The sequence below is a fragment of the Rhinopithecus bieti genome, unplaced genomic scaffold (assembly GCF_001698545.2).
Source record: "Rhinopithecus bieti isolate Rb0 unplaced genomic scaffold, ASM169854v2 scaffold_21703, whole genome shotgun sequence".
NCBI classification, from domain to species: domain Eukaryota; kingdom Metazoa; phylum Chordata; class Mammalia; order Primates; family Cercopithecidae; genus Rhinopithecus; species Rhinopithecus bieti.
In genome coordinates this window covers 3,173,876-3,181,188 of record NW_016812332.1, presented here as the reverse complement: position 1 = coordinate 3,181,188, position 7,313 = coordinate 3,173,876, and the positions used below count along the sequence as shown (strand labels likewise).

At 42.2% G+C, this 7,313-nt stretch overlaps 1 protein-coding gene across 1 annotated transcript in view; it reads right to left on the bottom strand.

Annotated features, from left to right (window-relative positions):
- HEATR5A (HEAT repeat containing 5A) overlaps positions 1 to 3,059 on the bottom strand; it is a 123,923-nt gene extending 120,864 nt beyond the window's left edge. Inside the window, exon 1 of the mRNA XM_017895867.1 lies at positions 2,945 to 3,059. The gene's annotated coding sequence lies outside the window, so the exon portion shown is untranslated. The remainder of the gene's footprint in view (positions 1 to 2,944) is intronic.
- Between the last annotated feature and the right edge of the window lie 4,254 nt (positions 3,060 to 7,313).

Genomic DNA, 7,313 nt, shown 5'->3' with positions numbered 1-7,313 from the left:
CTGAACCCTGGAGGCGGAGCTTGTAGTGAGCCGAGTTCGTGCCACTGCACTCCAGCCTGGGTGACAGAGTGAGAAACCGTCTCAAAAAAAAAAAAAAAAAAAAAAAAATTAGCTGGGCATGATGGCACGTGCCTGTAATCCCAGCTATTTGGGAGGCTGAGGCAAGAGAATCGCTTGAACCTGGGAGGCGGAAGTTGCAGTGGGCCGAGATGGCGCCACGGCACTCCAGCCTGGGGGACGCAGCGAGACTCCGTTTAAAAAAAAAAAAATTAAAAAAAAAAAAAAAAAGGCTACAGTTGCTTAAATTATGAAACTTTATACTAGGTAAATGCAGCAGAAAAACCATGCCCCTCCTCTATCATTACACACTGCAGATCCAGAAGCATTTACAAATCCTACAATTACCTGACATTATAATGAAAAACGAAGATTAGTTAGTAAAAGTGAGGCTGGGCGCAGTGGCTCACGATTGTAATCCCAGCACTTTGGGAGGCCGAGGCGGGCGGATCACTCGAGGTCAGGAGTTTGAGACCAGCCTGGCCAACATGGTGAAACCCCCTCTCTTCTAAAAATACAAAAATTAGCCGGGCGTGGTGGTGCATGCCCGTAACCCCAGCTACTCCAGAGGCTAAGGCAGGAGAATCACTTGCACCCGAGAGGGGGAGCTTGCAAGTGATCCGAGATCTTGCTACTGCACTCCAGCCTGGGCTATGGAGCCAGACCCTGTCTCAATAAAAACAAACAAACAAACAAAAGAATTAAAACTGAATTTAATCTATTTCCTCCTACAAAAGATTTAGTGATTAAGCACTTAAGAGTTCTAGTTCAGGGGTCCACTAATTTTTTTCTGTAAAGGACCAGACAATACTTTAGGCTTTGGGAGCCATAAGGTCTCTATCACAACTACTCAAAAACAACACATGAACAGCCATAACGAAGGAGCATTGTTGTGTTCAATAAAACTTTTATAAAACTGCCAGCACAGTAGATTTGAACCACAGGCTGTAGATTGCTGAGCACTACTAGACAAACGATCTAATTAAGTAACACAGGCAAGTCTTTACTAATTTTTTTGGCCCCAGTTAATTGATTTCTCAAATGAGATTTAATAATAGTTTCTCAATGTCTCCTGAAAAAGCAGAAGTGTTATTTATATGAGGACTGTGGTCTCATTAAAGGATTGTTCAAACTCTTCAATTATACTATGGGATAATTAATGAACCACACAAGACTCAATGGAGCTTTTTAAAAAAATGCAGATGTCATTAAACTGCTTAATTCAGAATAAAATTATTTTAGAATTTAAAAAATCCAGAATTTAACCCTTATGTTATTCATAGTTAAGAAAGATTATTATAAACTGCCTCAATCTTTTGAAATAAAGCAGGAAGAAAGGTAAGTGCATTGGTTAAAGGCAAGTAAAAAAGTAATTTTTCTGTAGATAATATATTCATTAGTTTAATGTAGTTAATTTTAATTAATAATTTAAGAATTAAAAAGGTACTTTGGAGTCATGTATTTTCTGCGACTAAAGTCAGATACAATAATGAATAATAATAAAAAAGTGACCTAATCTAACATCCTTAAATAGTGGAGGGAAGCTAGAATTCAGGTCTCCTGACTTTCAGGTGAGGAGTCTTATTCTCCTATTTTGTAGTTATCTAGGTAAAACAACTGCATTCCAAGGCACAACAAATCCATACTATGGTATTCTCCAACTGTCACTATTCTTAAATTATAAATCCTGCCTGCTTACCAGTTAAAAAAAAAAAGTCAATGGTATTAAAATGTAACACAAATCTCGGCTTCGATACTTTATCTAAGATCACTTTCTCAAAGACATACTTTCTAAAATGTTTGGAAAATGAAACAAAATTCTCCTCTCCCCATCCAACTAATGCTCAATTCTAACCACACTTCTGCTTTCCCTAGAGCTTAAGTAATTTCACTGAGAGTATTTTCTCTGGCAGTTCTTAACTGTACTTGTGGGCCCCTTTTTTTCCTCCTTAAACTTTTAACGTCTTTCAGGCTGTAAATTCCTCAAGGGCGCCTAGCCCAAAAAAAGTGCTGCACATTTGTTCAATAAATGAATGCACATAAAAACAATGGGTAACTATGACCTTTAATGTAGGCGCTCAAGCCATTTTACTATTATCTGAGTTGACAGTCAAGAAAATTATCCCAATTTGCCAGAGGTATCCATTACTGTGATAAACAGGCACTATAAAACACTTTATAAAGTTTCTAAAGACTTTATAACCACTTGAAATAACGCCGCGTTGGCCGAGAGTAGGGTGAAAGAAAATGTTTCCTCACACTAAGCAAATGTTACCCCAGGAAAAGCTTTCTTTCCTGAAAAGAACTGAAACAGAAGGCAAATATCCACTCTCCACTGCTCCCTTCTGGGAACTCTCCTTGAAGGTTCCTGCAGAAAACGAACAGGCCTCTAAGGAAGCTCGCCTGAAGGCCGGGCCGGGGATCCAGCTCCAGGCTGACCACTGGCGCAGCGGACACCGCAGGGCGGGGTCCCGGGAGCGGCGAGCTGGCGAGGCGGGCTCCGACCTCCTGACCTTCCCTACACGCCCGGCGACCCCGTCTCCCGCTGGCGGGCAGAGTCCATGCCTACCTGTTGTGCACAGGTGAAGCCAGACTTTCCCGTAGCCCAGGAGGAAGGACGGACCGCGCTGTTCATCAGCCGACCCCGTGCCCCAGTCAGCCCCTCCTCGGCGGACTCCGGCCCTTAGGGTCAAGACACCTGGTCCCTCGACCGGTTCTCCCACCGGCTTCTCTCGCGATCACATCGCTGCCGCGACCACCCTCGGGATCCCCGAGAGCTCAACTCACATTGCTGCCCCGGTCCGTCCTCCCTCCCAGCCAACAGGCAGCCCAGACAGCTCCCTCGCACCCGGAGGTGTCAACGCTCCCCGGATCCCCGACTGCCTGCCTTTGGGGGTGCTCCTCAGCTTAGCGCCCGTCCGGGTCCCGCAACGTTACCGCCTGCTCTGCTAACTCTAGCAGAATCTGGAATTGCCGGCGGCGGCAACAGCGAGGCAGTGAAGTGGGCGGGGCGCGCGCGGGGCGTGGCCGGAAAGCTCGCAGCCGCGAGCACGGCGGGAGCTAGCGATTGGGAGCGCGCCCTGCGCCGCGCCGCTGGTCCAAGGCCCCACCAGCTGGCCGCCGAACCATCGAGCGCCCACTCTGGCAGGCGTGACTGCTTCACCGTCGAAAGAGCGATGGAGACTGCGGCCCAAGTTAGGATTAGGACAGTGGTTTTTCAGTCCCGAGATCCGGCCACAGCTATTTTGTCTGTTTTATAGCAAGCCAGAGTCTTCGGGTGCAGCTCTGGGACATCTAAAGGGCCTGGAGAAATTCAGGCGGGGCCAGTGCTGTGGGTGTAGATGTTAGGCGTGGAAGAGATCCTAGAGAGCCTTGACTCTGAGGACTGAGGTAAAGTGACTTGCTCAAGGTCACATACTAAGTCAGTGGCAGAACTGAGACTAACAGCCTCTTACCTCGAGTCTTGTGCGTTTTCCCACTACACCCAGCCTTTTAAAGGTCATTTTTCAAGTTTCATTTTGAATCAATCTCCAGCTTACAAAAAGGTTGCAAGTATAGTACAAAGAACTTTTTTTCCTTGAATTGAGATTAAATTGCTGACACCATGCCACATTGTCCCTAAGCACCTTCTACATAATCACAATATAACCATCAAAATCAAAACATTTACGTAACTCAGCGTTTTACCAATTGTCCCAATAATGTTGTTTATGGTAAAAGATTCCGTTAGGAATCAAGCATAGTATTTACTTATCATGTATCTCCTACTCTTCAAACTGGAACTCTCGGTCTCGTTTTGCCTTTCATATTCTTGACACTTTTAAAGATTCCTGGCCAGTTATTTTTGTAGAATGGCCTTCACTTTGGATCTGTCTGATATTTACTTGTGATTACATTCAGCTAGGTATGACAGGACTCCAGAAGTCTTGCTGCTTTCTTCTCATGGCACCCTATCAGGTGGCACGATTTAACTTCTCTCATTACAGATGTTTAATAAGGTGATGTCTGTTAGGCTTCTCCAGTGTGGTTACTTTTTTCCCCCCTTTGTAAATTCATAAGTATTTTGTGAGGGAGACTCTGAAACTCTTTCAAGATATTTGTAAATATCTTGTTTCTTATCAAATCTTCAATTAATGTATTTATATTAATTAGTATGGATCCAGAGGTTTCTACTTTGTTAAATGACTTACAATCTCTTTCTTTCTCTTTTCTCTCTTTTTTTATTCTTGAGACAGGGCCTCCTTTGTTGCCCAGGCTGGAGTGCAGTGGCTATTCACAGGTCGATAATGCAATAATGGTGCACACTATAGTCTTGAACTTCTGGGCTCATGTGATCCTTCTGCCTCAGCCTCCCAAGTAAGTAGCTAGGACTACAGGCATGCACACCACCACACCCAGCCAATATTCTGTCTCTATCATTATTTATTTTGATGCTCAATTATCCCAAGTTTGGTGGGTAGGGGCCCCATTCATTCTAGCTTCTGTGATGTGTGTGTGTTCAATTTTTTTTTTAAGACAAGAAGACAAGGTCGCACATTCATTCTAGCTTCTGTGTTGTGTGTGTGTGTGTGTGATTTTTTATTATTTATTTATTTATTTATTTTTTTGAGACAAGAAGACAAGGTCTCACTCTGTCACCCAGGCTGGAGTGCAGTAGTCTGATCATGGCTCACTGCGGGCTCAACCTCCTAGGCTCCCAGGTGATTCTCCCACCTCAGCCACTCAAGTAGCAGGGACAATGGGCGTGCCACTGTGCCTGGCTAATTTTGTTTGTTTTTGTAGAGAGAGGGTTTCACCATTTTGCCCAGGCTGGTCTTGAACTCCTGGGCCCAAGTGATCCACCCACCTCGGCCTCCCAAAGTGCTGGGATTGCAGGTGTGACCCACTGTACCCGGACTTAAAATTTTTTGTTTTTTTTGAGACGGAGTCTCGCTCTCTCACCCAGGCTGGAGTGCAATGGCGCCATCTCGGCTCACTGCAACCTCCGCCTCCCAGGTTCAAGCAATTCTCTTGGCCTCAGCTCCTGAGTAGCTGGGATTACAGGTGTGTGCCACCATGCCTGGCTAATTTTTGTATTTTTAGTAGAGATGGGGTTTCACCATGTTGGTCAGGCTGGTCTCAAACTCCTGATTTCATGATCTGCCCACCTCGGCCACCCAAAATGCTGAAATTACAGGCATGAACTACTGCGCCCGGCCCCGGCCTTAGATTCTATAAACATTTTATTGTAAAATATTTTTAAAATGCAGAATAATTAAAAGAGCTTTAAATACCATATACACACAATCCAGATTCAAAATTAACAGGCTACCATTCTGTGCCCTTTTGACACGTCCCCATCATTCTTTCGGCACTCCCCTAGTCACTAGGGCAATTAGATATTTCAGACTCATCCTGCTCCAGCCTTGGATGTAATTATTTATTCAGGAGTCCTGATTCCTTATAGTGGAGAATGGTATTTAGCACTAGGTATGCTCACTGCTATTGAGTGTCCATAGCCCAGACTGTCTTAGTGGATGCAGTTAGGGAATATTTATACATTCATACACATATACAGCACATCTTTATTTGTATCCTTACACACATGTTTACAGCTATATTTCTTTGTCTAACAATATATATTGAAAAATCATGTGTTCACAGTAAAACCTCCAATCCAGCATCATACAGTTCATTCTAGTTTCTGCCCTTCCACATTTATAACTACTTTCTCCTACAGAGAGAAGCCTGGCTCCCATTATCCTTGAGATATTTACTTATTTGAACAACCCTGGTATGTGTGAGCAATCATCCATAGCTGCCATCTATTCCTTTGGAGGATACTGCCCTTACCCCACTAAGGTTCTGAAAGCCCCAAATTAGCCATCTCAAGCCCCCCTCTCATCTTTCTTTCCTTACCATCACTCCCACACCCTGTGATCATGCCTAGCCCATAAACCCTGCCCACCCTGCTCAGACCCAAACATCCCTTGCCAAGCATCCCCCTTACCTCACTTTATATAGATTAGACAGAGAGACGCACACTATATATAATCATATATATTAGTTATATATTCTTATACAAACATACATACAATATATAGATTAGTTATATATCTTATGTATTCATTATATATTAATTTTTATAAAACTCTATATACACACACTATATATGTTATATATCATATATATTTGTTATATATATTACTTACAGTACTAAAACATGTATCATATATAGTGTGTGTATATCATGTATATATATAGTGTATATATATACAGTGTGTATATGTATATGTAAAGAATAATATGCAAGATATATATTGTGTACATGTATACAGGGTATTGTAAAGTACCCTAAAAAAGGAACAAAACTATTATAGGATCCTGAAGGAGAGAGCAATCACTGTGAAGTGCAGTTGGGAGGCTCATGAAGGGTTTAAAGAGATGACATTTAAAATGGGCTTTGAAGTACATAAAAGGATGGATGAATAGAATGTATGCTTTTAGATATTGAAAAAACTCTGGAAAATAGTTTTAGCAGGCTCACAGCAGAGAAAGAAATTCATTTTGCCTAAGTACGTGGTACAAGAATAACAACATTAGAATTTCAGAATTGGAAGGGATATTATGTATCGTTGAGTCCAACCAATAGTTTCACAAAAGATTCAAATATGGCTCCAGACTTTAAGCTAAGTGACTAAGAGAATGAAATTAGAAGGTGGAATTTGGAGGGGAAAATGCTTAGTTTGATTTTAAACATGTCACATTTGAGGTGACAATAAGGCATCCAAGGTGAAATGAGGGACTACAGCTTAGAAGAGGGGTCAGAGCTAGAGAAGAGGAGTCAGAGATAGAGATGTAGAATCTGAATTTTTCCACCTGGCGCTAACAACTGACAGCACTCTTAAACAAACACCAATGTTATTATCTTAACCAAATGGAAATGTGTCCCACTGTTCAACTACCATTATACTTTGATTATACTTTAATTTTAAATCGAAATTTTCAGTCACAATAAAGAAGAAGCTGTATTATAGGTAGCAGAAAGAACATAGCTTTGGAATTGGTGACTTGCGTTCAAATTCTAATTACACCACTTAGTAGGCATTACCTAGGGAAAATCACTTTGTATCTCAGAAGCTCAATTTCCTCACTTGTAAAATGAGAATACTACCTCTTTCCTTGAGGTGTTCTAAGGATTTGAGATATAATATATAACTAGCATGTTATACATTACATACAGAAGGTGCTCATCAGATATTTGATGAAGGAATGGA